The following is an 18041-nucleotide window of genomic DNA, read 5'->3' on the forward strand; positions in this document are numbered from 1 at the left end:
AATGTTTGAAGATTCGCTGCGAGTAGGGTTCGAACCTACGCGGGAAGTTGCCATTAGATTTCAAGTCTAACGCCTTAACCACTCGGCCATCGCAGCAGAAATTGCTGGGTAACCAGAATAATTCACCAACTCACCACTCAGGTGCCGAAGAGGACAAAAAGCCAACTAGTAGGGGACACCCGGGTTGGAACCAGAGACCTCTCGATCTGCAGTCGAATGCTCTACCACTGAGCTATATCCCCAGCCAAGGACGCAATCCACGCACAGGGTATATAACATCAACGCGTGAGAGAGCAACTTAACTTAAAAAATGTACACTTCCCGCACCTGGAATCGAACCTGGGCCGCCTGGGTGAAAACCAGAAATCCTAACCACTAGACCATGCGGGACACATTCGCACCACTAAGTAATTTAGATGTCATGCTTTTTCTGACAATTTGAACTAGCTCTGTCTTTCTGTTTGTGTCAAAAACACCTTTTTGCGTCCGCTGCGAGTAGGATTCGAACCTACGCGGGAAGATCCCATTTGATTTCTAGTCAAACGCCTTAACCACTCGGCCATCGCAGCCTGACAAACCGCTGGCCATTGCCACAAGGCCGACCAGAAAGCACAACATTACTGCTAAAGGCACTGCCCGGATTTGAACCGGGGATCTCCTGTTTACTAGACAGGCGCTTTAACCGCTAAGCCACAGCGCCTGCCTGTTGGGAGATTTTGAAAATCTCAATATCACACGTCTGAAATGCCGTTAAGGCTACTAACACACCGGGACGTGATACACTGTCACTCGGAAATTTTGGAAATGAGTAGTAACGCATTGGTGGTTCAGTGGTAGAATTCTCGCCTGCCACGCGGGAGACCGGGGTTCGATTCCCCGCCAATGCATCGTGTTTTACCTACACCAGAAAATACCCTCCGTAAAAAAGAAAGGAAGGAAAATAAATAAAAAAACATAGCTGAGGAAAAGTGCTACGGCTGCTTGCATTCACCACCTCAAACCGCCCTGCTGGGCAGTGATAAAATGCCGAGACCCGGGATTGAACCAGGGACCTTCAGATCTTCAGTCTGACGCTCTCCCAACTGAGCTATCTCGGCCATGATCAATTCTATCACATGGCAAAGGTCTGTACGTTGTGATAGACACTTGACCAGATCAAAAAGAATGTTTGAAGATTCGCTGCGAGTAGGGTTCGAACCTACGCGGGAAGTTGCCATTAGATTTCAAGTCTAACGCCTTAACCACTCGGCCATCGCAGCAGAAATTGCTGGGTAACCAGAATAATTCACCAGCTCACCACTCAGGTGCCGAAGAGGACAAAAAGCCAACTAGTAGGGGACACCCGGGTTTGAACCAGGGACCTCTCGATCTGCAGTCGAATGCTCTACCACTGAGCTATATCCCCAGCCAAGGACGGAATCCACGCACAGGGTATATAACATCAACGCGTGAGAGAGCAACTTAACTTAAAAAATGTACACTTCCTGCACCGGGAATCGAACCCGGGCCGCCTGGGTGAAAACCAGAAATCCTAACCACTAGACCATGCGGGACACATTCGCACCACTAAGTAATTTAGATGTCATGCTTTTTCTGACAATTTGAACTAGCTCTGTCTTTCTGTTCGTGTCAAAAACACCTTTTTGCGTCCGCTGCGAGTAGGATTCGAACCTACGCGGGAAGATCCCATTTGATTTCTAGTCAAACGCCTTAACCACTCGGCCATCGCAGCCTGACAAACCGCTGGCCATTGCCACAAGGCCGACCAGAAAGCACAACATTACTGCTAAAGGCACTGCCCGGATTTGAACCGGGGATCTCCTGTTTACTAGACAGGCGCTTTAACCGCTAAGCCACAGCGCCTGCCTGTTGGGAGATTTTGAAAATCTCAATATCACACGTCTGAAATGCCGTTAAGGCTACTAACACACCGGGACGTGATACACTGTCACTCGGAAATTTTGGAAATGAGTAGTAACGCATTGGTGGTTCAGTGGTAGAATTCTCGCCTGCCACGCGGGAGACCGGGGTTCGATTCCCCGCCAATGCATCGTGTTTTACCTACACCAGAAAATACCCTCCGTAAAAAAGAAAGGAAGGAAAATAAATAAAAAAACATAGCTGAGGAAAAGTGCTACGGCTGCTTGCATTCACCACCTCAAACCGCCCTGCTGGGCAGTGATAAAATGCCGAGACCCGGGATTGAACCAGGGACCTTCAGATCTTCAGTCTGACGCTCTCCCAACTGAGCTATCTCGGCCATGATCAATTCTATCACATGGCAAAGGTCTGTACGTTGTGATAGACACTTGACCAGATCAAAAAGAATGTTTGAAGATTCGCTGCGAGTAGGGTTCGAACCTACGCGGGAAGTTGCCATTAGATTTCAAGTCTAACGCCTTAACCACTCGGCCATCGCAGCAGAAATTGCTGGGTAACCAGAATAATTCACCAGCTCACCACTCAGGTGCCGAAGAGGACAAAAAGCCAACTAGTAGGGGACACCCGGGTTTGAACCAGGGACCTCTCGATCTGCAGTCGAATGCTCTACCACTGAGCTATATCCCCAGCCAAGGACGGAATCCACGCACAGGGTATATAACATCAACGCGTGAGAGAGCAACTTAACTTAAAAAATGTACACTTCCCGCACCGGGAATCGAACCCGGGCCGCCTGGGTGAAAACCAGAAATCCTAACCACTAGACCATGCGGGACACATTCGCACCACTAAGTAATTTAGATGTCATGCTTTTTCTGACAATTTGAACTAGCTCTGTCTTTCTGTTCGTGTCAAAAACACCTTTTTGCGTCCGCTGCGAGTAGGATTCGAACCTACGCGGGAAGATCCCATTTGATTTCTAGTCAAACGCCTTAACCACTCGGCCATCGCAGCCTGACAAACCGCTGGCCATTGCCACAAGGCCGACCAGAAAGCACAACATTACTGATAAAGGCACTGCCCGGATTTGAACCGGGGATCTCCTGTTTACTAGACAGGCGCTTTAACCGCTAAGCCACAGCGCCTGCCTGTTGGGAGATTTTGAAAATCTCAATATCACACGTCTGAAATGCCGTTAAGGCTACTAACACACCGGGACGTGATACACTGTCACTCGGAAATTTTGGAAATGAGTAGTAACGCATTGGTGGTTCAGTGGTAGAATTCTCGCCTGCCACGCGGGAGACCGGGGTTCGATTCCCCGCCAATGCATCGTGTTTTACCTACACCAGAAAATACCCTCCGTAAAAAAGAAAGGAAGGAAAATAAATAAAAAAACATAGCTGAGGAAAAGTGCTACGGCTGCTTGCATTCACCACCTCAAACCGCCCTGCTGGGCAGTGATAAAATGCCGAGACCCGGGATTGAACCAGGGACCTTCAGATTTTCAGTCTGACGCTCTCCCAACTGAGCTATCTCGGCCATGATCATTTCTATCACATGGCAAAAGTCTGTACGTTGTGATAGACACTTGACCAGATCAAAAAGAATGTTTGAAGATTCGCTGTGAGTAGGGTTCGAACCTACGCGGGAAGTTGCCATTAGATTTCAAGTCTAACGCCTTAACCACTCGGCCATCGCAGCAGAAATTGCTGGGTAACCAGAATAATTCACCAGCTCACCACTCAGGTGCCGAAGAGGACAAAAAGCCAACTAGTAGGGGACACCCGGGTTTGAACCAGGGACCTCTCGATCTGCAGTCGAATGCTCTACCACTGAGCTATATCCCCAGCCAAGGACGGAATCCACGCACAGGGTATATAACATCAACGCGTGAGAGAGCAACTTAACTTAAAAAATGTACACTTCCCGCACCGGGAATCGAACCCGGGCCGCCTGGGTGAAAACCAGAAATCCTAACCACTAGACCATGCGGGACACATTCGCACCACTAAGTAATTTAGATGTCATGCTTTTTCTGACAATTTGAACTAGCTCTGTCTTTCTGTTCGTGTCAAAAACACCTTTTTGCGTCCGCTGCGAGTAGGATTCGAACCTACGCGGGAAGATCCCATTTGATTTCTAGTCAAACGCCTTAACCACTCGGCCATCGCAGCCTGACAAACCGCTGGCCATTGCCACAAGGCCGACCAGAAAGCACAACATTACTGCTAAAGGCACTGCCCGGATTTGAACCGGGGATCTCCTGTTTACTAGACAGGCGCTTTAACCGCTAAGCCACAGCGCCTGCCTGTTGGGAGATTTTGAAAATCTCAATATCACACGTCTGAAATGCCGTTAAGGCTACTAACACACCGGGACGTGATACACTGTTACTCGGAAATTTTGGAAATGAGTAGTAACGCATTGGTGGTTCAGTGGTAGAATTCTCGCCTGCCACGCGGGAGACCGGGGTTCGATTCCCCGCCAATGCATCGTGTTTTACCTACACCAGAAAATACCCTCCGTAAAAAAGAAAGGAAGGAAAATAAATAAAAAAACATAGCTGAGGAAAAGTGCTACGGCTGCTTGCATTCACCACCTCAAACCGCCCTGCTGGGCAGCGATAAAATGCCGAGACCCGGGATTGAACCAGGGACCTTCAGATCTTCAGTCTGACGCTCTCCCAACTGAGCTATCTCGGCCATGATCAATTCTATCACATGGCAAAGGTCTGTACGTTGTGATAGACACTTGACCAGATCAAAAAGAATGTTTGAAGATTCGCTGCGAGTAGGGTTCGAACCTACGCGGGAAGTTGCCATTAGATTTCAAGTCTAACGCCTTAACCACTCGGCCATCGCAGCAGAAATTGCTGGGTAACCAGAATAATTCACCAGCTCACCACTCAGGTGCCGAAGAGGACAAAAAGCCAACTAGTAGGGGACACCCGGGTTTGAACCAGGGACCTCTCGATCTGCAGTCGAATGCTCTACCACTGAGCTATATCCCCAGCCAAGGACGGAATCCACGCACATGGTATATAACATCAACGCGTGAGAGAGCAACTTAACTTAAAAAATGTACACTTCCCGCACCGGGAATCGAACCCGGGCCGCCTGGGTGAAAACCAGAAATCCTAACCACTAGACCATGCGGGACACATTCGCACCACTAAGTAATTTAGATGTCATGCTTTTTCTGACAATTTGAACTAGCTCTGTCTTTCTGTTCGTGTCAAAAACACCTTTTTGCGTCCGCTGCGAGTAGGATTCGAACCTACGCGGGAAGATCCCATTTGATTTCTAGTCAAACGCCTTAACCACTCGGCCATCGCAGCCTGACAAACCGCTGGCCATTGCCACAAGGCCGACCAGAAAGCACAACATTACTGCTAAAGGCACTGCCCGGATTTGAACCGGGGATCTCCTGTTTACTAGACAGGCGCTTTAACCGCTAAGCCACAGCGCCTGCCTGTTGGGAGATTTTGAAAATCTCAATATCACACGTCTGAAATGCCGTTAAGGCTACTAACACACCGGGACGTGATACACTGTCACTCGGAAATTTTGGAAATGAGTAGTAACGCATTGGTGGCTCAGTGGTAGAATTCTCGCCTGCCACGCGGGAGACCGGGGTTCGATTCCCCGCCAATGCATCGTGTTTTACCTACACCAGAAAATACCCTCCGTAAAAAAGAAAGGAAGGAAAATAAATAAAAAAACATAGCTGAGGAAAAGTGCTACGGCTGCTTGCATTCACCACCTCAAACCGCCCTGCTGGGCAGTGATAAAATGCCGAGACCCGGGATTGAACCAGGGACCTTCAGATCTTCAGTCTGACGCTCTCCCAACTGAGCTATCTCGGCCATGATCAATTCTATCACATGGCAAAGGTCTGTACGTTGTGATAGACACTTGACCAGATCAAAAAGAATGTTTGAAGATTCGCTGCGAGTAGGGTTCGAACCTACGCAGGAAGATCCCATTAGATTTCAAGTCTAACGCCTTAACCACTCGGCCATCGCAGCAGAAATTGCTGGGTAACCAGAATAATTCACCAGCTCACCACTCAGGTGCCGAAGAGGACAAAAAGCCAACTAGTAGGGGACACCCGGGTTTGAACCAGGGACCTCTCGATCTGCAGTCGAATGCTCTACCACTGAGCTATATCCCCAGCCAAGGACGGAATCCACGCACAGGGTATATAACATCAACGCGTGAGAGAGCAACTTAACTTAAAAAATGTACACTTCCCGCACCGGGAATCGAACCCGGGCCGCCTGGGTGAAAACCAGAAATCCTAACCACTAGACCATGCGGGACACATTCGCACCACTAAGTAATTTAGATGTCATGCTTTTTCTGACAATTTGAACTAGCTCTGTCTTTCTGTTCGTGTCAAAAACACCTTTTTGCGTCCGCTGCGAGTAGGATTCGAACCTACGCGGGAAGATCCCATTTGATTTCTAGTCAAACGCCTTAACCACTCGGCCATCGCAGCCTGACAAACCGCTGGCCATTGCCACAAGGCCGACCAGAAAGCACAACATTACTGCTAAAGGCACTGCCCGGATTTGAACCGGGGATCTCCTGTTTACTAGACAGGCGCTTTAACCGCTAAGCCACAGCGCCTGCCTGTTGGGAGATTTTGAAAATCTCAATATCACACGTCTGAAATGCCGTTAAGGCTACTAACACACCGGGACGTGATACACTGTCACTCGGAAATTTTGGAAATGAGTAGTAACGCATTGGTGGTTCAGTGGTAGAATTCTCGCCTGCCACGCGGGAGACCGGGGTTCGATTCCCCGCCAATGCATCGTGTTTTACCTACACCAGAAAATACCCTCCGTAAAAAAGAAAGGAAGGAAAATAAATAAAAAAACATAGCTGAGGAAAAGTGCTACGGCTGCTTGCATTCACCACCTCAAACCGCCCTGCTGGGCAGTGATAAAATGCCGAGACCCGGGATTGAACCAGGGACCTTCAGATCTTCAGTCTGACGCTCTCCCAACTGAGCTATCTCGGCCATGATCAATTCTATCACATGGCAAAGGTCTGTACGTTGTGATAGACACTTGACCAGATCAAAAAGAATGTTTGAAGATTCGCTGCGAGTAGGGTTCGAACCTACGCGGGAAGATCCCATTAGATTTCAAGTCTAACGCCTTAACCACTCGGCCATCGCAGCAAAAATTGCTGGGTAACCAGAATAATTCACCAGCTCACCACTCAGGTGCCGAAGAGGACAAAAAGCCAACTAGTAGGGGACACCCGGGTTTGAACCAGGGACCTCTCGATCTGCAGTCGAATGCTCTACCACTGAGCTATATCCCCAGCCAAGGACGGAATCCACGCACAGGGTATATAACATCAACGCGTGAGAGAGCAACTTAACTTAAAAAATGTACACTTCCCGCACCGGGAATCGAACCCGGGCCGCCTGGGTGAAAACCAGAAATCCTAACCACTAGACCATGCGGGACACATTCGCACCACTAAGTAATTTAGATGTCATGCTTTTTCTGACAATTTGAACTAGCTCTGTCTTTCTGTTCGTGTCAAAAACACCTTTTTGCGTCCGCTGCGAGTAGGATTCGAACCTACGCGGGAAGATCCCATTTGATTTCTAGTCAAACGCCTTAACCACTCGGCCATCGCAGCCTGACAAACCGCTGGCCATTGCCACAAGGCCGACCAGAAAGCACAACATTACTGCTAAAGGCACTGCCCGGATTTGAACCGGGGATCTCCTGTTTACTAGACAGGCGCTTTAACCGCTAAGCCACAGCGCCTGCCTGTTGGGAGATTTTGAAAATCTCAATATCACACGTCTGAAATGCCGTTAAGGCTACTAACACACCGGGACGTGATACACTGTCACTCGGAAATTTTGGAAATGAGTAGTAACGCATTGGTGGTTCAGTGGTAGAATTCTCGCCTGACACGCGGGAGACCGGGGTTCGATTCCCCGCCAATGCATCGTGTTTTACCTACACCAGAAAATACCCTCCGTAAAAAAGAAAGGAAGGAAAATAAATAAAAAAACATAGCTGAGGAAAAGTGCTACGGCTGCTTGCATTCACCACCTCAAACCGCCCTGCTGGGCAGTGATAAAATGCCGAGACCCGGGATTGAACCAGGGACCTTCAGATCTTCAGTCTGACGCTCTCCCAACTGAGCTATCTCGGCCATGATCAATTCTATCACATGGCAAAGGTCTGTACGTTGTGATAGACACTTGACCAGATCAAAAAGAATGTTTGAAGATTCGCTGCGAGTAGGGTTCGAACCTACGCGGGAAGATCCCATTAGATTTCAAGTCTAACGCCTTAACCACTCGGCCATCGCAGCAGAAATTGCTGGGTAACCAGAATAATTCACCAGATCACCACTCAGGTGCCGAAGAGGACAAAAAGCCAACTAGTAGGGGACACCCGGGTTTGAACCAGGGACCTCTCGATCTGCAGTCGAATGCTCTACCACTGAGCTATATCCCCAGCCAAGGACGGAATCCACGCACAGGGTATATAACATCAACGCGTGAGAGAGCAACTTAACTTAAAAAATGTACACTTCCCGCACCGGGAATCGAACCCGGGCCGCCTGGGTGAAAACCAGAAATCCTAACCACTAGACCATGCGGGACACATTCGCACCACTAAGTAATTTAGATGTCATGCTTTTTCTGACAATTTGAACTAGCTCTGTCTTTCTGTTCGTGTCAAAAACACCTTTTTGCGTCCGCTGCGAGTAGGATTCGAACCTACGCGGGAAGATCCCATTTGATTTCTAGTCAAACGCCTTAACCACTCGGCCATCGCAGCCTGACAAACCGCTGGCCATTGCCACAAGGCCGACCAGAAAGCACAACATTACTGCTAAAGGCACTGCCCGGATTTGAACCGGGGATCTCCTGTTTACTAGACAGGCGCTTTAACCGCTAAGCCACAGCGCCTGCCTGTTGGGAGATTTTGAAAATCTCAATATCACACGTCTGAAATGCCGTTAAGGCTACTAACACACCGGGACGTGATACACTGTCACTCGGAAATTTTGGAAATGAGTAGTAACGCATTGGTGGTTCAGTGGTAGAATTCTCGCCTGCCACGCGGGAGACCGGGGTTCGATTCCCCGCCAATGCATCGTGTTTTACCTACACCAGAAAATACCCTCCGTAAAAAAGAAAGGAAGGAAAATAAATAAAAAAACATAGCTGAGGAAAAGTGCTACGGCTGCTTGCATTCACCACCTCAAACCGCCCTGCTGGGCAGTGATAAAATGCCGAGACCCGGGATTGAACCAGGGACCTTCAGATCTTCAGTCTGACGCTCTCCCAACTGAGCTATCTCGGCCATGATCAATTCTATCACATGGCAAAGGTCTGTACGTTGTGATAGACACTTGACCAGATCAAAAAGAATGTTTGAAGATTCGCTGCGAGTAGGGTTCGAACCTACGCGGGAAGATCCCATTAGATTTCAAGTCTAACGCCTTAACCAATCGGCCATCGCAGCAAAAATTGCTGGGTAACCAGAATAATTCACCAGCTCACCACTCAGGTGCCGAAGAGGACAAAAAGCCAACTAGTAGGGGACACCCGGGTTTGAACCAGGGACCTCTCGATCTGCAGTCGAATGCTCTACCACTGAGCTATATCCCCAGCCAAGGACGGAATCCACGCACAGGGTATATAACATCAACGCGTGAGAGAGCAACTTAACTTAAAAAATGTACACTTCCCGCACCGGGAATCGAACCCGGGCCGCCTGGGTGAAAACCAGAAATCCTAACCACTAGACCATGCGGGACACATTCGCACCACTAAGTAATTTAGATGTCATGCTTTTTCTGACAATTTGAACTAGCTCTGTCTTTCTGTTCGTGTCAAAAACACCTTTTTGCGTCCGCTGCGAGTAGGATTCGAACCTACGCGGGAAGATCCCATTTGATTTCTAGTCAAACGCCTTAACCACTCGGCCATCGCAGCCTGACAAACCGCTGGCCATTGCCACAAGGCCGACCAGAAAGCACAACATTACTGCTAAAGGCACTGCCCGGATTTGAACCGGGGATCTCCTGTTTACTAGACAGGCGCTTTAACCGCTAAGCCACAGCGCCTGCCTGTTGGGAGATTTTGAAAATCTCAATATCACACGTCTGAAATGCCGTTAAGGCTACTAACACACCGGGACGTGATACACTGTCACTCGGAAATTTTGGAAATGAGTAGTAACGCATTGGTGGTTCAGTGGTAGAATTCTCGCCTGCCACGCGGGAGACCGGGGTTCGATTCCCCGCCAATGCATCGTGTTTTACCTACACCAGAAAATACCCTCCGTAAAAAAGAAAGGAAGGAAAATAAATAAAAAAACATAGCTGAGGAAAAGTGCTACGGCCGCTTGCATTCACCACCTCAAACCGCCCTGCTGGGCAGTGATAAAATGCCGAGACCCGGGATTGAACCAGGGACCTTCAGATCTTCAGTCTGACGCTCTCCCAACTGAGCTATCTCGGCCATGATCAATTCTATCACATGGCAAAGGTCTGTACGTTGTGATAGACACTTGACCAGATCAAAAAGAATGTTTGAAGATTCGCTGCGAGTAGGGTTCGAACCTACGCGGGAAGATCCCATTAGATTTCAAGTCTAACGCCTTAACCACTCGGCCATCGCAGCAGAAATTGCTGGGTAACCAGAATAATTCACCAGCTCACCACTCAGGTGCCGAAGAGGACGAAAAGCCAACTAGTAGGGGACACCCGGGTTTGAACCAGGGACCTCTCGATCTGCAGTCGAATGCTCTACCACTGAGCTATATCCCCAGCCAAGGACGGAATCCACGCACAGGGTATATAACATCAACGCGTGAGAGAGCAACTTAACTTAAAAAATGTACACTTCCCGCACCGGGAATCGAACCCGGGCCGCCTGGGTGAAAACCAGAAATCCTAACCACTAGACCATGCGGGACACATTCGCACCACTAAGTAATTTAGATGTCATGCTTTTTCTGACAATTTGAACTAGCTCTGTCTTTCTGTTCGTGTCAAAAACACCTTTTTGCGTCCGCTGCGAGTAGGATTCGAACCTACGCGGGAAGATCCCATTTGATTTCTAGTCAAACGCCTTAACCACTCGGCCATCGCAGCCTGACAAACCGCTGGCCATTGCCACAAGGCCGACCAGAAAGCACAACATTACTGCTAAAGGCACTGCCCGATTTGAACCGGGGATCTCCTGTTTACTAGACAGGCGCTTTAACCGCTAAGCCACAGCGCCTGCCTGTTGGGAGATTTTGAAAATCTCAATATCACACGTCTGAAATGCCGTTAAGGCTACTAACACACCGGGACGTGATACACTGTCACTCGGAAATTTTGGAAATGAGTAGTAACGCATTGGTGGTTCAGTGGTAGAATTCTCGCCTGCCACGCGGGAGACCGGGGTTCGATTCCCCGCCAATGCATCGTGTTTTACCTACACCAGAAAATACCCTCCGTAAAAAAGAAAGGAAGGAAAATAAATAAAAAAACATAGCTGAGGAAAAGTGCTACGGCTGCTTGCATTCACCACCTCAAACCGCCCTGCTGGGCAGTGATAAAATGCCGAGACCCGGGATTGAACCAGGGACCTTCAGATCTTTAGTCTGACGCTCTCCCAACTGAGCTATCTCGGCCATGATCAATTCTATCACATGGAAAAGGTCTGTACGTTGTGATAGACACTTGACCAGATCAAAAAGAATGTTTGAAGATTCGCTGCGAGTAGGGTTCGAACCTACGCGGGGAGATCCCATTAGATTTCAAGTCTAACGCCTTAACCACTCGGCCATCGCAGCAGAAATTGCTGGGTAACCAGAATAATTCACCAGCTCACCACTCAGGTGCCGAAGAGGACAAAAAGCCAACTAGTAGGGGACACCCGGGTTTGAACCAGGGACCTCTCGATCTGCAGTCGAATGCTCTACCACTGAGCTATATCCCCAGCCAAGGACGAAATCCACGCACAGGGTATATAACATCAACGCGTGAGAGAGCAACTTAACTTAAAAAATGTACACTTCCCGCACCGGGAATCGAACCCGGGCCGCCTGGGTGAAAACCAGAAATCCTAACCACTAGACCATGCGGGACACATTCGCACCACTAAGTAATTTAGATGTCATGCTTTTTCTGACAATTTGAACTAGCTCTGTCTTTCTGTTCGTGTCAAAAACACCTTTTTGCGTCCGCTGCGAGTAGGATTCGAACCTACGCGGGAAGATCCCATTTGATTTCTAGTCAAACGCCTTAACCACTCGGCCATCGCAGCCTGACAAACCGCTGGCCATTGCCACAAGGCCGACCAGAAAGCACAACATTACTGCTAAAGGCACTGCCCGGATTTGAACCGGGGATCTCCTGTTTACTAGACAGGCGCTTTAACCGCTAAGCCACAGCGCCTGCCTGTTGGGAGATTTTGAAAATCTTAATATCACACGTCTGAAATGCCGTTAAGGCTACTAACACACCGGGACGTGATACACTGTCACTCGGAAATTTTGGAAATGAGTAGTAACGCATTGGTGGTTCAGTGGTAGAATTCTCGCCTGCCACGCGGGAGACCGGGGTTCGATTCCCCGCCAATGCATCGTGTTTTACCTACACCAGAAAATACCCTCCGTAAAAAAGAAAGGAAGGAAAATAAATAAAAAAACATAGCTGAGGAAAAGTGCTACGGCTGCTTGCATTCACCACCTCAAACCGCCCTGCTGGGCAGTGATAAAATGCCGAGACCCGGGATTGAACCAGGGACCTTCAGATCTTCAGTCTGACGCTCTCCCAACTGAGCTATCTCGGCCATGATCAATTCTATCACATGGCAAAGGTCTGTACGTTGTGATAGACACTTGACCAGATCAAAAAGAATGTTTGAAGATTCGCTGCGAGTAGGGTTCGAACCTACGCGGGAAGATCCCATTAGATTTCAAGTCTAACGCCTTAACCACTCGGCCATCGCAGCAGAAATTGCTGGGTAACCAGAATAATTCACCAGCTCACCACTCAGGTGCCGAAGAGGACAAAAAGCCAACTAGTAGGGGACACCCGGGTTTGAACCAGGGACCTCTCGATCTGCAGTCGATTGCTCTACCACTGAGCTATATCCCCAGCCAAGGACGGAATCCACGCACAGGGTATATAACATCAACGCGTGAGAGAGCAACTTAACTTAAAAAATGTACACTTCCCGCACCGGGAATCGAACCCGGGCCGCCTGGGTGAAAACCAGAAATCCTAACCACTAGACCATGCGGGACACATTCGCACCACTAAGTAATTTAGATGTCATGCTTTTTCTGACAATTTGAACTAGCTCTGTCTTTCTGTTCGTGTCAAAAACACCTTTTTGCGTCCGCTGCGAGTAGGATTCGAACCTACGCGGGAAGATCCCATTTGATTTCTAGTCAAACGCCTTAACCACTCGGCCATCGCAGCCTGACAAACCGCTGGCCATTGCCACAAGGCCGACCAGAAAGCACAACATTACTGCTAAAGGCACTGCCCGGATTTGAACCGGGGATCTCCTGTTTACTAGACAGGCGCTTTAACCGCTAAGCCACAGCGCCTGCCTGTTGGGAGATTTTGAAAATCTCAATATCACACGTCTGAAATGCCGTTAAGGCTACTAACACACCGGGACGTGATACACTGTCACTCGGAAATTTTGGAAATGAGTAGTAACGCATTGGTGGTTCAGTGGTAGAGTTCTCGCCTGCCACGCGGGAGACCGGGGTTCGATTCCCCGCCAATGCATCGTGTTTTACCTACACCAGAAAATACCCTCCGTAAAAAAGAAAGGAAGGAAAATAAATAAAAAAACATAGCTGAGGAAAAGTGCTACGGTTGCTTGCATTCACCACCTCAAACCGCCCTGCTGGGCAGTGATAAAATGCCGAGACCCGGGATTGAACCAGGGACCTTCAGATCTTCAGTCTGACGCTCTCCCAACTGAGCTATCTCGGCCATGATCAATTCTATCACATGGCAAAGGTCTGTACGTTGTGATAGACACTTGACCAGATCAAAAAGAATGTTTGAAGATTCGCTGCGAGTAGGGTTCGAACCTACGCGGGGAGATCCCATTAGATTTCAAGTCTAACGCCTTAACCACTCGGCCATCGCAGCAGAAATTGCTGGGTAACCAGAATAATTCACCAGTTCACCACTCAGGTGCCGAAGAGGACAAAAAGCCAACTAGTAGGGGACACCCGGGTTTGAACCAGGGACCTCTCGATCTGCAGTCGAATGCTCTACCACTGAGCTATATCCCAGCCAAGGACGGAATCCACGCACAGGGTATATAACATCAACGCGTGAGAGAGCAACTTAACTTAAAAAATGTACACTTCCCGCACCGGGAATCGAACCCGGGCCGCCTGGGTGAAAACCAGAAATCCTAACCACTAGACCATGCGGGACACATTCGCACCACTAAGTAATTTAGATGTCATGCTTTTTCTGACAATTTGAACTAGCTCTGTCTTTCTGTTCGTGTCAAAAACACCTTTTTGCGTCCGCTGCGAGTAGGATTCGAACCTACGCGGGATGATCCCATTTGATTTCTAGTCAAACGCCTTAACCACTCGGCCATCGCAGCCTGACAAACCGCTGGCCATTGCCACAAGGCCGACCAGAAAGCACAACATTACTGCTAAAGGCACTGCCCGGATTTGAACCGGGGATCTCCTGTTTACTAGACAGGCGCTTTAACCGCTAAGCCACAGCGCCTGCCTGTTGGGAGATTTTGAAAATCTCAATATCACACGTCTGAAATGCCGTTAAGGCTACTAACACACCGGGACGTGATACACTGTCACTCGGAAATTTTGGACATGAGTAGTAACGCATTGGTGGTTCAGTGGTAGAATTCTCGCCTGCCACGCGGGAGACCGGGGTTCGATTCCCCGCCAATGCATCGTGTTTTACCTACACCAGAAAATACACTCCGTAAAAAAGAAAGGAAGGAAAATAAATAAAAAAACATAGCTGAGGAAAAGTGCTACGGGTGCTTGCATTCACCACCTCAAACCGCCCTGCTGGGCAGTGATAAAATGCCCAGACCCGGGATTGAACCAGGGACCTTCAGATCTTCAGTCTGACGCTCTCCCAACTGAGCTATCTCGGCCATGATCAATTCTATCACATGGCAAAGGTCTGTACGTTGTGATAGACACTTGACCAGATCAAAAAGAATGTTTGAAGATTCGCTGCGAGTAGGGTTCGAACCTACGCGGGGAGATCCCATTAGATTTCAAGTCTAACGCCTTAACCACTCGGCCATCGCAACAGAAATTGCTGGGTAACCAGAATAATTCACCAGCTCACCGCTCAGGTGCCGAAGAGGACAAAAAGCCAACTAGTAGGGGACACCCGGGTTTGAACCAGGGACCTCTCGATCTGCAGTCGAATGCTCTACCACTGAGCTATATCCCCAGCCAAGGACGGAATCCACGCACAGGGTATATAACATCAACGCGTGAGAGAGCAACTTAACTTAAAAAATGTACACTTCCCGCACCGGGAATCGAACCCGGGCCGCCTGGGTGAAAACCAGAAATCCTAACCACTAGACCATGCGGGACACATTCGCACCACTAAGTAATTTAGATGTCATGCTTTTTCTGACAATTTGAACTAGCTCTGTCTTTCTGTTCGTGTCAAAAACAGCTTTTTGCGTCCGCTGCGAGTAGGATTCGAACCTACGCGGGAAGATCCCATTTGATTTCTAGTCAAACGCCTTAACCACTCGGCCATCGCAGCCTGACAAACCGCTGGCCATTGCCACAAGGCCGACCAGAAAGCACAACATTACTGCTAAAGGCACTGCCCGGATTTGAACCGGGGATCTCCTGTTTACTAGACAGGCGCTTTAACCGCTAAGCCACAGCGCCTGCCTGTTGGGAGATTTTGAAAATCTCAATATCACACGTCTGAAATGCCGTTAAGGCTACTAACACACCGGGACGTGATACACTGTCACTCGGAAATTTTGGAAATGAGTAGTAACGCATTGGTGGTTCAGTGGTAGAATTCTCGCCTGCCACGCGGGAGACCGGGGTTCGATTCCCCGCCAATGCATCGTGTTTTACCTACACCAGAAAATACCCTCCGTAAAAAAGAAAGGAAGGAAAATAAATAAAAAAACATAGCTGAGGAAAAGTGCTACGGCTGCTTGCATTCACCACCTCAAACCGCCCTGCTGGGCAGTGATAAAATGCCGAGACCCGGGATTGAACCAGGGACCTTCAGATCTTCATTCTGACGCTCTCCCAACTGAGCTATCTCGGCCATGATCAATTCTATCACATGGCAAAGGTCTGTACGTTGTGATAGACACTTGACCAGATCAAAAAGAATGTTTGAAGATTCGCTGCGAGTAGGGTTCGAACCTACGCGGGAAGATCCCATTAGATTTCAAGTCTAACGCCTTAACCACTCGGCCATCGCAGCAGAAATTGCTGGGTAACCAGAATAATTCACCAGCTCACCACTCAGGTGCCGAAGAGGACAAAAAGCCAACTAGTAGGGGACACCCGGGTTTGAACCAGGGACCTCTCGATCTGCAGTCGAATGCTCTACCACTGAGCTATATCCCTAGCCAAGGACGGAGTCCACGCACAGGGTATATAACATCAACGCGTGAAAGAGCAACTTAACTTAAAAAATGTACACTTCCTGCACCGGGAATCGAACCCGGGCCGCCTGGGTGAAAACCAGAAATCCTAACCACTAGACCATGCGGGACACATTCACACCACTAAGTAATTTAGATGTCATGCTTTTTCTGACAATTTGAACTAGCTCTGTCTTTCTGTTCGTGTCAAAAACACCTTTTTGCGTCCGCTGCGAGTAGGATTCGAACCTACGCGGGAAGATCCCATTTGATTTCTAGTCAAACGCCTTAACCACTCGGCCATCGCAGCCTGACAAACCGCTGGCCATTGCCACAAGGCCGACCAGAAAGCACAACATTACTGCTAAAGGCACTGCCCGGATTTGAACCGGGGATCTCCTGTTTACTAGACAGGCGCTTTAACCGCTAAGCCACAGCGCCTGCCTGTTGGGAGATTTTGAAAATCTCAATATCACACGTCTGAAATGCCGTTAAGGCTACTAACACACCGGGACGTGATACACTGTCACTCGGAAATTTTGGAAATGAGTAGTAACGCATTGGTGGTTCAGTGGTAGAATTCTCGCCTGCCACGCGGGAGACCGGGGTTCGATTCCCCGCCAATGCATCGTGTTTTACCTACACCAGAAAATACCCTCCGTAAAAAAGAAAGGAAGGAAAATAAATAAAAAAACATAGCTGAGGAAAAGTGCTACGGCTGCTTGCATTCACCACCTCAAACCGCCCTGCTGGGCAGCGATAAAATGCCGAGACCCGGGATTGAACCAGGGACCTTCAGATCTTCAGTCTGACGCTCTCCCAACTGAGCTATCTCGGCCATGATCAATTCTATCACATGGCAAAGGTCTGTACGTTGTGATAGACACTTGACCAGATCAAAAAGAATGTTTGAAGATTCGCTGCGAGTAGGGTTCGAACCTACGCGGGAAGATCCCATTAGATTTCAAGTCTAACGCCTTAACCACTCGGCCATCGCAGCAGAAATTGCTGGGTAACCAGAATAATTCACCAGCTCACCACTCAGGTGCCGAAGAGGACAAAAAGCCAACTAGTAGGGGACACCCGGGTTTGAACCAGGGACCTCTCGATCTGCAGTCGAATGCTCTACCACTGAGCTATATCCCCAGCCAAGGACGGAATCCACGCACAGGGTATATAACATCAACGCGTGAGAGAGCAACTTAACTTAAAAAATGTACACTTCCCGCACCGGGAATCGAACCCGGGCCGCCTGGGTGAAAACCAGAAATCCTAACCACTAGACCATGCGGGACACATTCGCACCACTAAGTAATTTAGATGTCATGCTTTTTCTGACAATTTGAACTAGCTCTGTCTTTCTGTTCGTGTCAAAAACACCTTTTTGCGTCGGCTGCGAGTAGGATTCGAACCTACGCGGGAAGATCCCATTTGATTTCTAGTCAAACGCCTTAACCACTCGGCCATCGCAGCCTGACAAACCGCTGGCCATTGCCACAAGG

At 48.8% G+C, this 18041-nt stretch overlaps 85 non-coding genes across 85 annotated transcripts; 13 read left to right on the forward strand and 72 right to left on the reverse strand.

The window, feature by feature from the left end:
* Positions 1 to 487: 487 nt before the first annotated feature.
* Trnas-aga (transfer RNA serine (anticodon AGA)) lies at positions 488 to 569 on the reverse strand. Its single transcript has one exon. It is a non-coding gene; the product is annotated as a tRNA-Ser (tRNA).
* A 58-nt stretch (positions 570 to 627) lies between these two features.
* Trnat-agu (transfer RNA threonine (anticodon AGU)) lies at positions 628 to 700 on the reverse strand. Its single transcript has one exon. It is a non-coding gene; the product is annotated as a tRNA-Thr (tRNA).
* A 116-nt stretch (positions 701 to 816) lies between these two features.
* On the forward strand, positions 817 to 887 carry Trnag-gcc (transfer RNA glycine (anticodon GCC)). The gene has a single exon. It is a non-coding gene; the product is annotated as a tRNA-Gly (tRNA).
* A 137-nt stretch (positions 888 to 1024) lies between these two features.
* Positions 1025 to 1097, reverse strand: Trnaf-gaa (transfer RNA phenylalanine (anticodon GAA)). The gene has a single exon. It is a non-coding gene; the product is annotated as a tRNA-Phe (tRNA).
* Positions 1098 to 1333: 236 nt separating this feature from the next.
* Positions 1334 to 1405, reverse strand: Trnac-gca (transfer RNA cysteine (anticodon GCA)). The gene has a single exon. It is a non-coding gene; the product is annotated as a tRNA-Cys (tRNA).
* Positions 1406 to 1650: 245 nt separating this feature from the next.
* On the reverse strand, positions 1651 to 1732 carry Trnas-aga (transfer RNA serine (anticodon AGA)). The gene has a single exon. It is a non-coding gene; the product is annotated as a tRNA-Ser (tRNA).
* A 58-nt stretch (positions 1733 to 1790) lies between these two features.
* Positions 1791 to 1863, reverse strand: Trnat-agu (transfer RNA threonine (anticodon AGU)). The gene has a single exon. It is a non-coding gene; the product is annotated as a tRNA-Thr (tRNA).
* Positions 1864 to 1979: 116 nt separating this feature from the next.
* Trnag-gcc (transfer RNA glycine (anticodon GCC)) lies at positions 1980 to 2050 on the forward strand. Its single transcript has one exon. It is a non-coding gene; the product is annotated as a tRNA-Gly (tRNA).
* A 137-nt stretch (positions 2051 to 2187) lies between these two features.
* Positions 2188 to 2260, reverse strand: Trnaf-gaa (transfer RNA phenylalanine (anticodon GAA)). Its single transcript has one exon. It is a non-coding gene; the product is annotated as a tRNA-Phe (tRNA).
* A 236-nt stretch (positions 2261 to 2496) lies between these two features.
* On the reverse strand, positions 2497 to 2568 carry Trnac-gca (transfer RNA cysteine (anticodon GCA)). Its single transcript has one exon. It is a non-coding gene; the product is annotated as a tRNA-Cys (tRNA).
* Positions 2569 to 2644: 76 nt separating this feature from the next.
* Trnae-uuc (transfer RNA glutamic acid (anticodon UUC)) lies at positions 2645 to 2716 on the reverse strand. Its single transcript has one exon. It is a non-coding gene; the product is annotated as a tRNA-Glu (tRNA).
* Positions 2717 to 2813: 97 nt separating this feature from the next.
* Trnas-aga (transfer RNA serine (anticodon AGA)) lies at positions 2814 to 2895 on the reverse strand. Its single transcript has one exon. It is a non-coding gene; the product is annotated as a tRNA-Ser (tRNA).
* A 58-nt stretch (positions 2896 to 2953) lies between these two features.
* Positions 2954 to 3026, reverse strand: Trnat-agu (transfer RNA threonine (anticodon AGU)). Its single transcript has one exon. It is a non-coding gene; the product is annotated as a tRNA-Thr (tRNA).
* A 116-nt stretch (positions 3027 to 3142) lies between these two features.
* Positions 3143 to 3213, forward strand: Trnag-gcc (transfer RNA glycine (anticodon GCC)). Its single transcript has one exon. It is a non-coding gene; the product is annotated as a tRNA-Gly (tRNA).
* A 137-nt stretch (positions 3214 to 3350) lies between these two features.
* On the reverse strand, positions 3351 to 3423 carry Trnaf-gaa (transfer RNA phenylalanine (anticodon GAA)). The gene has a single exon. It is a non-coding gene; the product is annotated as a tRNA-Phe (tRNA).
* Positions 3424 to 3659: 236 nt separating this feature from the next.
* On the reverse strand, positions 3660 to 3731 carry Trnac-gca (transfer RNA cysteine (anticodon GCA)). The gene has a single exon. It is a non-coding gene; the product is annotated as a tRNA-Cys (tRNA).
* A 76-nt stretch (positions 3732 to 3807) lies between these two features.
* Trnae-uuc (transfer RNA glutamic acid (anticodon UUC)) lies at positions 3808 to 3879 on the reverse strand. The gene has a single exon. It is a non-coding gene; the product is annotated as a tRNA-Glu (tRNA).
* Positions 3880 to 3976: 97 nt separating this feature from the next.
* On the reverse strand, positions 3977 to 4058 carry Trnas-aga (transfer RNA serine (anticodon AGA)). The gene has a single exon. It is a non-coding gene; the product is annotated as a tRNA-Ser (tRNA).
* A 58-nt stretch (positions 4059 to 4116) lies between these two features.
* Trnat-agu (transfer RNA threonine (anticodon AGU)) lies at positions 4117 to 4189 on the reverse strand. Its single transcript has one exon. It is a non-coding gene; the product is annotated as a tRNA-Thr (tRNA).
* A 116-nt stretch (positions 4190 to 4305) lies between these two features.
* Trnag-gcc (transfer RNA glycine (anticodon GCC)) lies at positions 4306 to 4376 on the forward strand. Its single transcript has one exon. It is a non-coding gene; the product is annotated as a tRNA-Gly (tRNA).
* Positions 4377 to 4513: 137 nt separating this feature from the next.
* Trnaf-gaa (transfer RNA phenylalanine (anticodon GAA)) lies at positions 4514 to 4586 on the reverse strand. The gene has a single exon. It is a non-coding gene; the product is annotated as a tRNA-Phe (tRNA).
* Positions 4587 to 4822: 236 nt separating this feature from the next.
* Trnac-gca (transfer RNA cysteine (anticodon GCA)) lies at positions 4823 to 4894 on the reverse strand. Its single transcript has one exon. It is a non-coding gene; the product is annotated as a tRNA-Cys (tRNA).
* Positions 4895 to 4970: 76 nt separating this feature from the next.
* Trnae-uuc (transfer RNA glutamic acid (anticodon UUC)) lies at positions 4971 to 5042 on the reverse strand. The gene has a single exon. It is a non-coding gene; the product is annotated as a tRNA-Glu (tRNA).
* A 97-nt stretch (positions 5043 to 5139) lies between these two features.
* Positions 5140 to 5221, reverse strand: Trnas-aga (transfer RNA serine (anticodon AGA)). The gene has a single exon. It is a non-coding gene; the product is annotated as a tRNA-Ser (tRNA).
* Positions 5222 to 5279: 58 nt separating this feature from the next.
* Trnat-agu (transfer RNA threonine (anticodon AGU)) lies at positions 5280 to 5352 on the reverse strand. The gene has a single exon. It is a non-coding gene; the product is annotated as a tRNA-Thr (tRNA).
* Positions 5353 to 5676: 324 nt separating this feature from the next.
* On the reverse strand, positions 5677 to 5749 carry Trnaf-gaa (transfer RNA phenylalanine (anticodon GAA)). Its single transcript has one exon. It is a non-coding gene; the product is annotated as a tRNA-Phe (tRNA).
* A 236-nt stretch (positions 5750 to 5985) lies between these two features.
* Positions 5986 to 6057, reverse strand: Trnac-gca (transfer RNA cysteine (anticodon GCA)). The gene has a single exon. It is a non-coding gene; the product is annotated as a tRNA-Cys (tRNA).
* A 76-nt stretch (positions 6058 to 6133) lies between these two features.
* On the reverse strand, positions 6134 to 6205 carry Trnae-uuc (transfer RNA glutamic acid (anticodon UUC)). The gene has a single exon. It is a non-coding gene; the product is annotated as a tRNA-Glu (tRNA).
* A 97-nt stretch (positions 6206 to 6302) lies between these two features.
* On the reverse strand, positions 6303 to 6384 carry Trnas-aga (transfer RNA serine (anticodon AGA)). The gene has a single exon. It is a non-coding gene; the product is annotated as a tRNA-Ser (tRNA).
* Positions 6385 to 6442: 58 nt separating this feature from the next.
* On the reverse strand, positions 6443 to 6515 carry Trnat-agu (transfer RNA threonine (anticodon AGU)). The gene has a single exon. It is a non-coding gene; the product is annotated as a tRNA-Thr (tRNA).
* A 116-nt stretch (positions 6516 to 6631) lies between these two features.
* Trnag-gcc (transfer RNA glycine (anticodon GCC)) lies at positions 6632 to 6702 on the forward strand. Its single transcript has one exon. It is a non-coding gene; the product is annotated as a tRNA-Gly (tRNA).
* Positions 6703 to 6839: 137 nt separating this feature from the next.
* Positions 6840 to 6912, reverse strand: Trnaf-gaa (transfer RNA phenylalanine (anticodon GAA)). The gene has a single exon. It is a non-coding gene; the product is annotated as a tRNA-Phe (tRNA).
* An 80-nt stretch (positions 6913 to 6992) lies between these two features.
* Trnas-uga (transfer RNA serine (anticodon UGA)) lies at positions 6993 to 7074 on the reverse strand. The gene has a single exon. It is a non-coding gene; the product is annotated as a tRNA-Ser (tRNA).
* Positions 7075 to 7148: 74 nt separating this feature from the next.
* On the reverse strand, positions 7149 to 7220 carry Trnac-gca (transfer RNA cysteine (anticodon GCA)). Its single transcript has one exon. It is a non-coding gene; the product is annotated as a tRNA-Cys (tRNA).
* Positions 7221 to 7296: 76 nt separating this feature from the next.
* Trnae-uuc (transfer RNA glutamic acid (anticodon UUC)) lies at positions 7297 to 7368 on the reverse strand. The gene has a single exon. It is a non-coding gene; the product is annotated as a tRNA-Glu (tRNA).
* Positions 7369 to 7465: 97 nt separating this feature from the next.
* On the reverse strand, positions 7466 to 7547 carry Trnas-aga (transfer RNA serine (anticodon AGA)). Its single transcript has one exon. It is a non-coding gene; the product is annotated as a tRNA-Ser (tRNA).
* Positions 7548 to 7605: 58 nt separating this feature from the next.
* Trnat-agu (transfer RNA threonine (anticodon AGU)) lies at positions 7606 to 7678 on the reverse strand. Its single transcript has one exon. It is a non-coding gene; the product is annotated as a tRNA-Thr (tRNA).
* Positions 7679 to 7794: 116 nt separating this feature from the next.
* Positions 7795 to 7865, forward strand: Trnav-gac (transfer RNA valine (anticodon GAC)). Its single transcript has one exon. It is a non-coding gene; the product is annotated as a tRNA-Val (tRNA).
* A 137-nt stretch (positions 7866 to 8002) lies between these two features.
* Positions 8003 to 8075, reverse strand: Trnaf-gaa (transfer RNA phenylalanine (anticodon GAA)). Its single transcript has one exon. It is a non-coding gene; the product is annotated as a tRNA-Phe (tRNA).
* Positions 8076 to 8155: 80 nt separating this feature from the next.
* Trnas-uga (transfer RNA serine (anticodon UGA)) lies at positions 8156 to 8237 on the reverse strand. The gene has a single exon. It is a non-coding gene; the product is annotated as a tRNA-Ser (tRNA).
* A 74-nt stretch (positions 8238 to 8311) lies between these two features.
* On the reverse strand, positions 8312 to 8383 carry Trnac-gca (transfer RNA cysteine (anticodon GCA)). The gene has a single exon. It is a non-coding gene; the product is annotated as a tRNA-Cys (tRNA).
* A 76-nt stretch (positions 8384 to 8459) lies between these two features.
* Trnae-uuc (transfer RNA glutamic acid (anticodon UUC)) lies at positions 8460 to 8531 on the reverse strand. Its single transcript has one exon. It is a non-coding gene; the product is annotated as a tRNA-Glu (tRNA).
* A 97-nt stretch (positions 8532 to 8628) lies between these two features.
* On the reverse strand, positions 8629 to 8710 carry Trnas-aga (transfer RNA serine (anticodon AGA)). Its single transcript has one exon. It is a non-coding gene; the product is annotated as a tRNA-Ser (tRNA).
* A 58-nt stretch (positions 8711 to 8768) lies between these two features.
* Trnat-agu (transfer RNA threonine (anticodon AGU)) lies at positions 8769 to 8841 on the reverse strand. Its single transcript has one exon. It is a non-coding gene; the product is annotated as a tRNA-Thr (tRNA).
* Positions 8842 to 8957: 116 nt separating this feature from the next.
* Trnag-gcc (transfer RNA glycine (anticodon GCC)) lies at positions 8958 to 9028 on the forward strand. Its single transcript has one exon. It is a non-coding gene; the product is annotated as a tRNA-Gly (tRNA).
* A 137-nt stretch (positions 9029 to 9165) lies between these two features.
* Trnaf-gaa (transfer RNA phenylalanine (anticodon GAA)) lies at positions 9166 to 9238 on the reverse strand. The gene has a single exon. It is a non-coding gene; the product is annotated as a tRNA-Phe (tRNA).
* A 236-nt stretch (positions 9239 to 9474) lies between these two features.
* Positions 9475 to 9546, reverse strand: Trnac-gca (transfer RNA cysteine (anticodon GCA)). Its single transcript has one exon. It is a non-coding gene; the product is annotated as a tRNA-Cys (tRNA).
* A 76-nt stretch (positions 9547 to 9622) lies between these two features.
* Positions 9623 to 9694, reverse strand: Trnae-uuc (transfer RNA glutamic acid (anticodon UUC)). The gene has a single exon. It is a non-coding gene; the product is annotated as a tRNA-Glu (tRNA).
* Positions 9695 to 9791: 97 nt separating this feature from the next.
* Trnas-aga (transfer RNA serine (anticodon AGA)) lies at positions 9792 to 9873 on the reverse strand. The gene has a single exon. It is a non-coding gene; the product is annotated as a tRNA-Ser (tRNA).
* Positions 9874 to 9931: 58 nt separating this feature from the next.
* Positions 9932 to 10004, reverse strand: Trnat-agu (transfer RNA threonine (anticodon AGU)). Its single transcript has one exon. It is a non-coding gene; the product is annotated as a tRNA-Thr (tRNA).
* Positions 10005 to 10120: 116 nt separating this feature from the next.
* Trnag-gcc (transfer RNA glycine (anticodon GCC)) lies at positions 10121 to 10191 on the forward strand. Its single transcript has one exon. It is a non-coding gene; the product is annotated as a tRNA-Gly (tRNA).
* Positions 10192 to 10328: 137 nt separating this feature from the next.
* Trnaf-gaa (transfer RNA phenylalanine (anticodon GAA)) lies at positions 10329 to 10401 on the reverse strand. The gene has a single exon. It is a non-coding gene; the product is annotated as a tRNA-Phe (tRNA).
* An 80-nt stretch (positions 10402 to 10481) lies between these two features.
* Trnas-uga (transfer RNA serine (anticodon UGA)) lies at positions 10482 to 10563 on the reverse strand. Its single transcript has one exon. It is a non-coding gene; the product is annotated as a tRNA-Ser (tRNA).
* A 74-nt stretch (positions 10564 to 10637) lies between these two features.
* On the reverse strand, positions 10638 to 10709 carry Trnac-gca (transfer RNA cysteine (anticodon GCA)). Its single transcript has one exon. It is a non-coding gene; the product is annotated as a tRNA-Cys (tRNA).
* A 76-nt stretch (positions 10710 to 10785) lies between these two features.
* Positions 10786 to 10857, reverse strand: Trnae-uuc (transfer RNA glutamic acid (anticodon UUC)). The gene has a single exon. It is a non-coding gene; the product is annotated as a tRNA-Glu (tRNA).
* A 97-nt stretch (positions 10858 to 10954) lies between these two features.
* On the reverse strand, positions 10955 to 11036 carry Trnas-aga (transfer RNA serine (anticodon AGA)). Its single transcript has one exon. It is a non-coding gene; the product is annotated as a tRNA-Ser (tRNA).
* A 246-nt stretch (positions 11037 to 11282) lies between these two features.
* Trnag-gcc (transfer RNA glycine (anticodon GCC)) lies at positions 11283 to 11353 on the forward strand. The gene has a single exon. It is a non-coding gene; the product is annotated as a tRNA-Gly (tRNA).
* Positions 11354 to 11490: 137 nt separating this feature from the next.
* Positions 11491 to 11563, reverse strand: Trnaf-aaa (transfer RNA phenylalanine (anticodon AAA)). Its single transcript has one exon. It is a non-coding gene; the product is annotated as a tRNA-Phe (tRNA).
* Positions 11564 to 11799: 236 nt separating this feature from the next.
* Positions 11800 to 11871, reverse strand: Trnac-gca (transfer RNA cysteine (anticodon GCA)). The gene has a single exon. It is a non-coding gene; the product is annotated as a tRNA-Cys (tRNA).
* A 76-nt stretch (positions 11872 to 11947) lies between these two features.
* Trnae-uuc (transfer RNA glutamic acid (anticodon UUC)) lies at positions 11948 to 12019 on the reverse strand. Its single transcript has one exon. It is a non-coding gene; the product is annotated as a tRNA-Glu (tRNA).
* A 97-nt stretch (positions 12020 to 12116) lies between these two features.
* Positions 12117 to 12198, reverse strand: Trnas-aga (transfer RNA serine (anticodon AGA)). The gene has a single exon. It is a non-coding gene; the product is annotated as a tRNA-Ser (tRNA).
* Positions 12199 to 12256: 58 nt separating this feature from the next.
* On the reverse strand, positions 12257 to 12329 carry Trnat-agu (transfer RNA threonine (anticodon AGU)). The gene has a single exon. It is a non-coding gene; the product is annotated as a tRNA-Thr (tRNA).
* Positions 12330 to 12445: 116 nt separating this feature from the next.
* Trnag-gcc (transfer RNA glycine (anticodon GCC)) lies at positions 12446 to 12516 on the forward strand. The gene has a single exon. It is a non-coding gene; the product is annotated as a tRNA-Gly (tRNA).
* Positions 12517 to 12653: 137 nt separating this feature from the next.
* Trnaf-gaa (transfer RNA phenylalanine (anticodon GAA)) lies at positions 12654 to 12726 on the reverse strand. The gene has a single exon. It is a non-coding gene; the product is annotated as a tRNA-Phe (tRNA).
* Positions 12727 to 12806: 80 nt separating this feature from the next.
* Positions 12807 to 12888, reverse strand: Trnas-uga (transfer RNA serine (anticodon UGA)). The gene has a single exon. It is a non-coding gene; the product is annotated as a tRNA-Ser (tRNA).
* Positions 12889 to 13110: 222 nt separating this feature from the next.
* Trnae-uuc (transfer RNA glutamic acid (anticodon UUC)) lies at positions 13111 to 13182 on the reverse strand. The gene has a single exon. It is a non-coding gene; the product is annotated as a tRNA-Glu (tRNA).
* A 97-nt stretch (positions 13183 to 13279) lies between these two features.
* On the reverse strand, positions 13280 to 13361 carry Trnas-aga (transfer RNA serine (anticodon AGA)). Its single transcript has one exon. It is a non-coding gene; the product is annotated as a tRNA-Ser (tRNA).
* Positions 13362 to 13419: 58 nt separating this feature from the next.
* Positions 13420 to 13492, reverse strand: Trnat-agu (transfer RNA threonine (anticodon AGU)). The gene has a single exon. It is a non-coding gene; the product is annotated as a tRNA-Thr (tRNA).
* Positions 13493 to 13816: 324 nt separating this feature from the next.
* Positions 13817 to 13889, reverse strand: Trnaf-gaa (transfer RNA phenylalanine (anticodon GAA)). The gene has a single exon. It is a non-coding gene; the product is annotated as a tRNA-Phe (tRNA).
* A 383-nt stretch (positions 13890 to 14272) lies between these two features.
* On the reverse strand, positions 14273 to 14344 carry Trnae-uuc (transfer RNA glutamic acid (anticodon UUC)). The gene has a single exon. It is a non-coding gene; the product is annotated as a tRNA-Glu (tRNA).
* Positions 14345 to 14581: 237 nt separating this feature from the next.
* On the reverse strand, positions 14582 to 14654 carry Trnat-agu (transfer RNA threonine (anticodon AGU)). The gene has a single exon. It is a non-coding gene; the product is annotated as a tRNA-Thr (tRNA).
* Positions 14655 to 14770: 116 nt separating this feature from the next.
* Trnag-gcc (transfer RNA glycine (anticodon GCC)) lies at positions 14771 to 14841 on the forward strand. The gene has a single exon. It is a non-coding gene; the product is annotated as a tRNA-Gly (tRNA).
* A 446-nt stretch (positions 14842 to 15287) lies between these two features.
* On the reverse strand, positions 15288 to 15359 carry Trnac-gca (transfer RNA cysteine (anticodon GCA)). Its single transcript has one exon. It is a non-coding gene; the product is annotated as a tRNA-Cys (tRNA).
* Positions 15360 to 15435: 76 nt separating this feature from the next.
* On the reverse strand, positions 15436 to 15507 carry Trnae-uuc (transfer RNA glutamic acid (anticodon UUC)). Its single transcript has one exon. It is a non-coding gene; the product is annotated as a tRNA-Glu (tRNA).
* A 97-nt stretch (positions 15508 to 15604) lies between these two features.
* Trnas-aga (transfer RNA serine (anticodon AGA)) lies at positions 15605 to 15686 on the reverse strand. Its single transcript has one exon. It is a non-coding gene; the product is annotated as a tRNA-Ser (tRNA).
* A 58-nt stretch (positions 15687 to 15744) lies between these two features.
* Trnat-agu (transfer RNA threonine (anticodon AGU)) lies at positions 15745 to 15817 on the reverse strand. Its single transcript has one exon. It is a non-coding gene; the product is annotated as a tRNA-Thr (tRNA).
* Positions 15818 to 15933: 116 nt separating this feature from the next.
* Positions 15934 to 16004, forward strand: Trnag-gcc (transfer RNA glycine (anticodon GCC)). Its single transcript has one exon. It is a non-coding gene; the product is annotated as a tRNA-Gly (tRNA).
* Positions 16005 to 16294: 290 nt separating this feature from the next.
* Trnas-uga (transfer RNA serine (anticodon UGA)) lies at positions 16295 to 16376 on the reverse strand. The gene has a single exon. It is a non-coding gene; the product is annotated as a tRNA-Ser (tRNA).
* Positions 16377 to 16767: 391 nt separating this feature from the next.
* Trnas-aga (transfer RNA serine (anticodon AGA)) lies at positions 16768 to 16849 on the reverse strand. The gene has a single exon. It is a non-coding gene; the product is annotated as a tRNA-Ser (tRNA).
* Positions 16850 to 16907: 58 nt separating this feature from the next.
* Positions 16908 to 16980, reverse strand: Trnat-agu (transfer RNA threonine (anticodon AGU)). The gene has a single exon. It is a non-coding gene; the product is annotated as a tRNA-Thr (tRNA).
* Positions 16981 to 17096: 116 nt separating this feature from the next.
* Trnag-gcc (transfer RNA glycine (anticodon GCC)) lies at positions 17097 to 17167 on the forward strand. Its single transcript has one exon. It is a non-coding gene; the product is annotated as a tRNA-Gly (tRNA).
* Positions 17168 to 17304: 137 nt separating this feature from the next.
* On the reverse strand, positions 17305 to 17377 carry Trnaf-gaa (transfer RNA phenylalanine (anticodon GAA)). Its single transcript has one exon. It is a non-coding gene; the product is annotated as a tRNA-Phe (tRNA).
* Positions 17378 to 17457: 80 nt separating this feature from the next.
* On the reverse strand, positions 17458 to 17539 carry Trnas-uga (transfer RNA serine (anticodon UGA)). Its single transcript has one exon. It is a non-coding gene; the product is annotated as a tRNA-Ser (tRNA).
* A 74-nt stretch (positions 17540 to 17613) lies between these two features.
* Trnac-gca (transfer RNA cysteine (anticodon GCA)) lies at positions 17614 to 17685 on the reverse strand. The gene has a single exon. It is a non-coding gene; the product is annotated as a tRNA-Cys (tRNA).
* A 76-nt stretch (positions 17686 to 17761) lies between these two features.
* On the reverse strand, positions 17762 to 17833 carry Trnae-uuc (transfer RNA glutamic acid (anticodon UUC)). Its single transcript has one exon. It is a non-coding gene; the product is annotated as a tRNA-Glu (tRNA).
* Positions 17834 to 18041: the final 208 nt, after the last annotated feature.

This window comes from Hydractinia symbiolongicarpus, chromosome 2 (genome assembly GCF_029227915.1).
Source record: "Hydractinia symbiolongicarpus strain clone_291-10 chromosome 2, HSymV2.1, whole genome shotgun sequence".
Taxonomy (NCBI): Eukaryota; Metazoa; Cnidaria; class Hydrozoa; order Anthoathecata; family Hydractiniidae; genus Hydractinia; species Hydractinia symbiolongicarpus.